Genomic DNA, 9,660 nt, shown 5'->3' with positions numbered 1-9,660 from the left:
CAAGACAAGCAAGGCTGTTAAATTGTAATGTAAAAATCTGTAGTGTCACACCAAAAAAACCCTGAAACCTTCAAAAAGATTACTGAGGTTACAGTAACAATGGCTCCACAGTTGCCTACGGAGGGAGAAGAAGACTTTAAAAGGTTGGGGGTTATGGCTTGAGTCTCCTGGCTTAAAATCCCAAAAAGCAAAACAAAATGAAAAATTGCCTCTGTGGGTGAAGCAGCAACAGCCTTACAAACAGCCCAAGCCACCCTGGGCCCAAACTCCTCTGACCAGTGACTATGCTTTCTCCATTGAACCAGCTCTCCTTTGGCCACACAAAGTGTAAGAATCATCGTTTGGGATTCCCTTCCTGTCTCTTCCAAATTTGGGCAGGAAGAACGGTCTCATTTCGGGAAAGAGCGCCGTGTGGAGCCCTTCTGCAGTGTAAATACATATTAGATGACGTGCACGGGAGTCTAAATCAGCCTCACACTTCTGTCCAGAAAACGCTGAATAACTCAGCAGGAATGCCTGGAACGTGGGACCACCGGGCCAGACCAGCCGGTCTCCTGAGTTTCTCCACTTCCTGCGCTGCTTCAGGTCACTGTCTCCTGAGTCGGCCCCATGTCGCTCTGTACCTGCCCTCCCTCATGAGGTCGTACCGCTGTGCTAAAGGATAAATGTGACTCACAGCACCATCCCTCACCTGGCTGCCCTCATGTTAGTCACTTGTAGCTATCACTGTGGCCTAGGAGTGGAACCTGGTGAGCAGGCCGTCCTGAGAGCCTTTTCCCCATATGCCAGGCGGCCACCACACACTCCATGTGTCCAGTAACTGCTCTACTGGGGGGGGGGGGGGGGGGGGCGCAATGAGCTCCACCGTCTGTCTGTTGGTGCTGCGTCGCCTCCAGCACATCCCTCCTTCTGATCCAACTGCCGCGCCTTCATTAGCGGGGCGACCAGATGAGCCGCCGTGGTGTGGAAATTTCTAATGACCGGTTACGCAAGGCTTGGCGCCAATTCGAACGGCTCCATCAGAGAAGCAGCAGCGGAGGCTGTTTCATGTGGGGAGAATCTCCAGAAACACTCCACCGAAACTGTCTCCCGCCTAAGAGCTAGAATGCTAATTATTGTTTTTCAATAACTGCGTCTTCTGCGCGCAGACGGTTTTTCCCCCCCCGCTAGACCCAACAACAGCAATTGCGCTTGTCAGCTGACGGATTTGAATAGCTGTCAGGAGACTGCGAAGCTCGCAGCGCAGAGAAATTAGAGACTAACGGTACGACACTGTTATTAAGCAAACAAATATCAAAGCCAAGCCTGTTTTTCAAAATGCCCTGTTGTCTGGATAATGCAAACCTCTCCAAGATCGTGCTGTTATGAAGAACAGGACCAGCATTCAGTTGTGGTGTCCCTGCATCTCTGTGTCAGTGAGCACGCTCTGTGGACCAGTGTTGCAGAGACAGCCAACAGCATGCAAGGATATACATGCAAGGACTTTATAAAGCGCCTTTCATGCAATAAAACCACAGCTGAAAGTGGCTCATAGCACAAATCAGCAAACATTTTAAAGGAAGTGAGGATTGAAACTTGGTCATGCAGCGCTTCTAATGTCGCTGACTCCTTACATGGCTTTTTGCTTGTGTTGTACTCTGCCTCACTTGCTTTGGATAAAAGCATCCATCAAATGAATAAATGTAAATGTAAATGTAAGATCACAGAAAACAATAAAATGTATTAGAGAGAACAATGTGAAATATTTACAATAAGTACATTTATCATTCATGATCCCCACATTTGGAATGATGTATACAAATTAAATCCATAACATAAATGAAAGATCATTATTCACAAACAAGACACAAAAGATTACAGCACCCTTTCTGAATAGATTATCATTGAGTGCTTTACAGTGTGCTGTATCCAGATGGAATCACAGAAGAGAAAAAAACACAGCAAGACCAAATGGCTAAACTGAAAAATGATTCCCTGACCCCTCGCAGAAGGCGATTGAGATAAACCTGTGGTAATATGTGTGCAAAGATGTGTTTATATATCATTATGTCATGATGTCTCATGACAGTCGTAGTAACACAGATGGATGAGAGAGGGTGCAGGGGCATGTGTGTGTGTTCTCAGTGCTGTGAATGGATGGTCCAGGCACGGTATGATATTATATGACACACCGGAGTCCACCCATCACCCACCAGCTGTCCCCTGGCTGTGATACCATGTGCGAGTCATCCTGAGTTCATCCTGAGATCTCATATATTTACACATCAGTCCCCCCTGGCTGATATACGGTCTGGCAGATGCATTACGTCCCGCAGACGGTTTTCCACTACGCCCGATCGTCACGCACCCGGTAGGGTCTGGCGCTTCTGAATTTACGGGCTGTTGCGCAAAACTGCGGACAGCGCATTCCATTAAGAGATTACCGAAAACTTTCATTTGAGTCCCCTTCTGCGTGGTGAGGAAATGATTCCTGACATTTGATAAAAATGTTGAGGGTTGTGCCTGTAATGACACCTCAGGGTTGCTGTAATTTCCTGTGGGAGTTTCTGTGAGGCCTAAGAAATATCTATGGCGTATTCATTCTTGGATAGCACATCCATGTAATAGCACATAACTAGCCAACAGTAGCTGACTGGCTGAGTAAGGGAAATAACTTTATTGTTTTAAACTCAAATCAAACGTCTGCTAGAAACATAATGCTTATCTAAAGCAGCCACTGTTAGATAATGTACCTATTTTATTACTTCTGTAACATTTAAGTTAATATAAAACAATTTAGATCGAAAGGGGCATAAACTAGACTTCACATATTTCCAGCTCATTGACTGATTAGAGGAGTGACTTGCGTATATGAGCAGAGACTGGAGACCTCTCGCCCAATGTCACCACAGACCTGTTCCCTGACACAGCAGCAGCTGTGGAAAAGCCAGTCAAGTCGGTGACCAAAGAGTTAAAAAAGACACAGATGTAGAAACGGTTTCAACCTGAGGTTCTCTCTGGGTCACATGTCAAATCAATGACACAGTGCTGCATGGGAAGGAATTATTAGGATCTGGCTGTCTGCATGAAGCAAGCCAGCTGTGGCCTGGGAAAGCCAAGGAGTACAGGAAGTGGAAATTTCCCAGAGGTCTGTGGTGACACGCTTCAATCTCCCAACCTCTGGGGACACAGGTCCATTGGAGGTCCCCGTTACTGTCAAGCAGATGAGAGTTCTCTGCAGAGAGGCCAGTGACATCACTCCCTTCCATTGGTCTAGAGAGCTGTGTGCTTTACTGGTCAGACACACTGATCCAAGGAGTCTTGAGTTTCAGAAGAAACTGAACTGAGTTTGACCTGCATTCTCAATCAGTAAAATGCACACTATCCACATGAAAAAGAATCAAAGGAAAAATATATCCACAACAACTCACCTATGATAGAGATCTGTGCTAAACCAGAAAAGGTTCTCTCTGAAGTGTAGGCAACTCTGCCAAGCTCATTCTTCTCTGGAATTATCAGCCATACAGGACAGTTTGGCATCTGGCTCCCGCCAAAATCACAGCCTCGGCGGCGGTCCTCGTGTGGGGTGGTCTTCCCGAACACCAGCCTGAGTCAGGGCCCACACACCAAGGGTCTCTCTCACCAACCACCCACCAGCATCTCCTTCAGCAGGGCTAGGGTGCCGGCTGAGTCATCCTGCGTTGTTATTGGTGGAGGACCAAACCGACACAAAAGAACCCTGATAACCGAGGTAGTGCGAGACCGCCCACTCTCAGTGCGTCTGGATTCTCACAGCGGCCCTTTCAGACACACCAGCTACTCTCCGACCTCGGAATCCATGACCAAATTCGCGCGTGTCCATGACACAATGACGCATCCTCCTAGGGTGCGTCTGGGGAAATGTGACCTCGTCTGAGCCAGCTTCCGCATACCAATCACAGCGTTATTAGAAACATGCGCTCCAAGAGTCCTTAGCTATTGGCTCAGAGTCTTCATGCATTGTAGGACTTTCACAATTGATCACTAATTCTGTTGTTACCATTGCTTTGGTGTGAGGAACCTAGGATATCCAATGAGACTAAGATGGAGAATTATAGGGATGGGGCAAACTTGGATTTGTACACTATCTTGGAGAAGGTGTGTCTACTAAGGCCAGGCATTTGGGTTGGAAATGACACACTGCGTTGACGGGCGGCCAGCAGACGTGAAGATACTGTGTATCAGCACTTTTTTTTTATTCCTACCAGACCATGACGTCTTCCCTGGAGTCGGTCCATTTTGATAAAACTGATTGTTTTACTCACTGCTCTTAATCCACTGAATGGCCCACTCAAGGGAATTGAAAAGACAGGCTTAAATCAACTGGATTCATGTACTGATAGATATTACAGTGCCCACACCCCATGTGGGCGGAGCATGTATGACACGGTGACGCCCCGCCTCTGTAGATCGCTGGGGAATATTTACCAGGTGTCCTCTGGAAAATGAACAGGTGGTAACGCTCCAAGCTTCAGTTTTCTACTGAGCGTGAATACAGAAACAGACCCATTGAAAAGATGAGAAACGAATGATACTGAGACGTAAAGATGCCAGAAGATAAGTTCACTCTGCTGGCCCCTCCCCTTTATGGGCAGCAGTGTAACATAGTGGTAAGTGGCAGGACTCATAGCCAAAAGGTTGCCGGCTTGATTCCCTGCTGGGCCACTGCTGTTGTACCCATGGTCAAGGTACAGTACTTAACCCAAAATTATCTCAGTAAATATCCAGCTGTATAAATGGATAACGTAAAAAATTGCAATCTATGTAAGTTGCTCTGGATAAGAGCTTCTGCTAAATGCCAATAATGTAATGTAATGTAACATAAGAGTACAGCAGACACTGTAATGGCCTTTCTGTATTACTCATTCCAGAAGGTGATGTTGCTGTACCAACCTGATTATATGTGGAAATAACCCCCCTTCCACACAGGAGCAACTGCTGTGGGCCCTCTCTGATGTTGTGGTGAAAGAGAACCCCTCACTCCAGCTCTTCCATGGGTCCAGCCAATGCTACCAGAGTAAGAGTCTGTTCATGGTTTGGCTTCTGTTTCACAAAGTGAGAAAATGTGTATGGTTTGGTCTCAAAAATTCAATCAGGGTATGGTTTTGGTCGCTCAAATGAGATGATTAGCATGCTTGGGCTTTTGGTGACATATAAAAAATGTAAGAGTTTGGCATCAGCTGGTAGATTGAAAATGCTCAGGTGACAATGTTTCGGTTTTCCAGTCTGAAGAGATTGTTAGATTTTTGTCTCTAAAGGTTGAACACGATCATGGTTTGATCACAGATTAAGGAAGAGTTCGATGCTTGGCTTTAGTAATTTTGGTCTGATCTCAGGCTGTTCAACCAATCACAGATGAGATTCCCCACTGCTTAACAAAACCACAGCCACAGGATCAAAATTCTTCAATAGATCATTATTATGTCTTTAAAATATGGGGATATTTACTCCCCTGGCACCATGGGGAATAGGCTACACTGCCAAACGCTTGAGCTCTGTGAAGACACAGCTCCCAGAGTCCAGCCCAGAGTCTCCTGTCCTCTCCAGCGCTTCTCCTCTGACTCTCTGTAGACTAAACAAACATCGCGTTCAGGTCCCTCCAGAGCTGTGCTGTGTGCTTGTTTAGGGCAGAGATCTTTCATGTGCATTGAGAAAACAAACCTCTGAGATCATTTCCAAATCCTTCTGTTGGCTACAGCGCTCAGCGGGGAATTCACCGTCCCAGCATCGCGGGGCTGGCTGGACCTTCCCCACACTCCTGGGTGCTCTTATTTTATTTATTCTTTATTTGATGTAAAATAAGACAAATGACATCAGAACATCTACAAAAGCTTTAAAAATATGCGTCCTGTTTTTGTCCTCTGTGCACGTATACAAATATTTCCGTTTCATGGTTCTCAACATCAGACCCAGATAGTGACAATGCTCTGACATCAGTGACTGGGACAGATAGCTGGAAAAGTTAGAGGAGGGGGGAAGGCAGGGGGTTTGAAATGTTTAAAATGTTAAAATGGTGTTCTATGGCAGAATTACACGACAAGATTGCTCTAACAACCAATCGTGTAATGACTCCGGATGATGTAAATAATTTTGCATTTATAATGTACAAACTGGATAAGTAAATTACTACATTATACATTAAGTTATGTTATTCAGAAAAAAAATCTTAAGTTATTACATTATCCAGATTTATTACACAAGTTACAGTTACCCAGAGTTACAGGAAGGTTATTATACACAAGGTTATCATATTATCTAAAGTGTAATGAGCTGGCGAAATAACTAGTTGGGTATTATAACATCTAGCATGTTATTTTAGCCATACAACTAGTTAATTTTTATATTCTTAGGCAGCTAGATAAATACCCAGCTAGCTAGCTTGCTATAATATCGTATAATATAGTAATCCATCTGTATTTAGCAAGCCAGTGCACCCCTCTAAATATTTAAATTAGTAGACATATAAGAGATTATGCATGAGAGATGAATTTCTATATATTATGTATTTAATTCTGTTAAGTGTCCACTTCCTGTTGGATTTCTCTGCATGTTTAGACTGCTAACCATAGAACAGTGGTTTAAAATGTCCCCGCTTATAATGCAAGGAGGTATGACTTACCAGCTTCTCCCCCCTTGCTGTGATTTTGCAGACTTGCTTTGTCGGGGCAGTTGAGGGCATGACAGCACCCTCCTCCCCCCATCGCCTCCCACAGAACCGGGCGAGACTCAATGTGGCGTCTGGCACCCTCCCGGATGATGGGAGTTAGGGAACGAGGGTATCGGGGGCAGTCTGGGATGCAGTCTGAGTGACTCATTTCTGTCTGATGTAAGGGTGGCGTGTGTGCAAGAAATATGGGAGGCGGAGAACTTACCTGCCTCCTGAATGTATCTGTAATTGTCTGCTGTGATTGACAGTTTTGCAACATAAGGCAAGAATCGCTGATGTGCAACTAATTTTACATCCATCTATTGCAGTGTTACAGGAGCTTTCTGCTCCACACATGGGGGGACAGCGGTACAGTACATAATTCAAATTACACCAAAGTGATTGGACACAACTAAGGAATCAAATGTAAAAGGAACTATAAAATGAATATGTAAATATAAATGTAAATGTAACAGTAGTCACATCTTGTAATTCTCTTTGGATAAGAGCGTCTAACAACAGTGTAAAATATTAATGTAAAGGAATCAGCAACTAAAGGATGAGTAACTGTGCAAGCCATTTAAAAACTGGCACAGGATGCCTCTTAGATCATGGTAAGTTGTGTGGGCCCCCTAGCTGTAGTTCACGAGCTGCCACTAGCCCCATGCCACTGGCGCAGTTAATTTCAGATGTTTAATACATGTTTGGAGGAAAAAAGTAATAATGAATAGAAATGGATTACAGCATGACCTGCCTATGCCTCTGCAATGCACAACATGAGCAATGATGACATACAGTCATGCAGTCATTACTCAGCGTAGCTAGCCTTACTCCTGAAATTGGCCTCTCTGCCTCCACCTCAAGACAAATCGTCACTGTATTGGATTGCATGGGGGGGGGGGGGGGGGTTATGAAGCAAAAACTATTCAATGGACTGATGCATTTTTATTTAATCTGTCATTTTTCTTGACGGGCAACAGTCCCTTCACTTGTGCCCTGATAACATGCAAAACTTCAGAAGCACTTCCTTCTGGCCATTAATGAACACAATTAAAAAAAGCTTCGCCAAGCTTAGTTTCTTAGTAGCAATTTGTAATATTTTGCTCCTTGCGTGCAAACCAATAAATGGGCTGGCATCTTAAACATATTCCCATCTAGGTGGCATGTGCAGACCTTATGTCAGCATATATTACCATATAAATGGAGCCAGACACTGTGGATCAAAGTGACATCACTGTACGTGCTTGGAAACCAGAAAAAAAACATTAGAGAAAAAAATATTGAACTCAATAATTGACACCGGCCTGAAATGCTCATATATCCCTTCACTGTGTGTGTTTCCCAACCTGGAACACAGGTGAGATGAGGTAGAGACAATGGTGACCAGTAAATGGTGTATGACTTTTGTAACTGTAGTGACTTTTGCCATGTAAAGTTTATGCATACATGACTTGTACAGACTGAGTTTTACAGACTGCGTTATGGTATGGGGGTTACAGGCTGTTTTTACAGGTACAGAGGATACATTTACATTTACATTTACAGGATACAAACTGCTTTTAGGGATACAGGGGGTACAGACTGCTTTTATGGGTACAGCGGCTACATATTGTTTTTACAGGTACAAACTGTTTTACCTGTACAGGGGGTACAATTTTTTTTTTATTGGTATGGGGGAACAGACTGCTTTTAAAGGTACAGGGGGTACAGACATCCCAGAGATATCCTCTGTCCTCATGCTTTTAGATCCCAGTCTGCAATCAGCAATAAAGGGCATATGGTTGTGAATGGATGAGGTCAGGCCATCAGACACAGATGTGCATCACTGTGCGATTACAATGGTCTGAATTCAACGTAACATTTAATGGCAAACATGTGAAGCTTGACATCATTATACACTGCATCAAATCAGAGCTTCCAATTCTTTGGTAAGAATTTTTCTTTGGCATGGAGGAGATTGTGCTTATAAAAAAATGAACACATTAAACAACAAATATGCAGCACAAAATGACACCAGTGTAACATGTATTTATTGCAAATGCAAAATACATGTATTAAGTTCATATTCATTCATTCATATCTTAAATTGCCCAACATACTATCAACCTTGTTCAGTTCAGGTGAAGCCGGCCCACAGCTAAACATGGCTAAACATAGACAGAAACATGGCTATATGTCAGACCTCAAACCCTGTAGCCTCCCATTTACCATTATGGCATCCAGTTCACTGTGCCACACTGCTGTCCTGCCTCCATCATCAACTGCCAAAAACCAATCAGAGAGAAGCATTTCTAATGAGGGACTGTGCCTCTCAGCTCTGCTTCAGAGGACTCTGGGTTTATGGCCCAATCAAGTCATATGTGAGAAAATGAATACCTTGTTTAGCATGAGGAATTTCAGCATTGTATTGAGCCAATTGGCCTACATGGGTATCATTCCACCCCAGATGTTAACTCCTCCTCTGCTTGGTCATTTTCAGCAGCACTGTGTGAACTTTGGCCTTTTGAACAATCAAGAAGAGGGAGAGCCAGACCAGACCAGCGCTCCAGAGGGTGGGGCTCTCAGTGAAGCCCAGATGATCTGTAGCATCCAGTGCAGTGCCCCCTATGTTTAAAACTGAATGAAAAGCCAAAATGAAACCACAGAGGACTCTGTACTTGTTCTGAGAGCAGGCTGTGCCCTACAGCCCAGATCTTACTGACAATGATTGGCAGCCCACTTTGGCTGAATAAATTGGCTTCTCTCTGCTGGGAATAGGGGCAGGTAGGCTGGCCAGGATCAACTTGTCTCTCTGCTCTCGCCATCTTGCAACTTGCTTTGTTGCCTATGAGTTACTCAGATGGTGTTGGGGGTGTGCTTATCTTCCAATGACATTTTTTTCCTGGTGCATTGTGAGACTTGTAGTGTGTAAAATTGTTTCAGTTAGCATGTGTCTACACAGAAGGATTGCATTCGTGAAACTGTTACTGTACAGTACACATGGTGTCGTTTTGCTA

The sequence above is a fragment of the Megalops cyprinoides genome, chromosome 11 (genome assembly GCF_013368585.1).
Source record: "Megalops cyprinoides isolate fMegCyp1 chromosome 11, fMegCyp1.pri, whole genome shotgun sequence".
NCBI classification, from domain to species: domain Eukaryota; kingdom Metazoa; phylum Chordata; class Actinopteri; order Elopiformes; family Megalopidae; genus Megalops; species Megalops cyprinoides.
Note: the sequence above shows the minus strand (reverse complement) of the source record.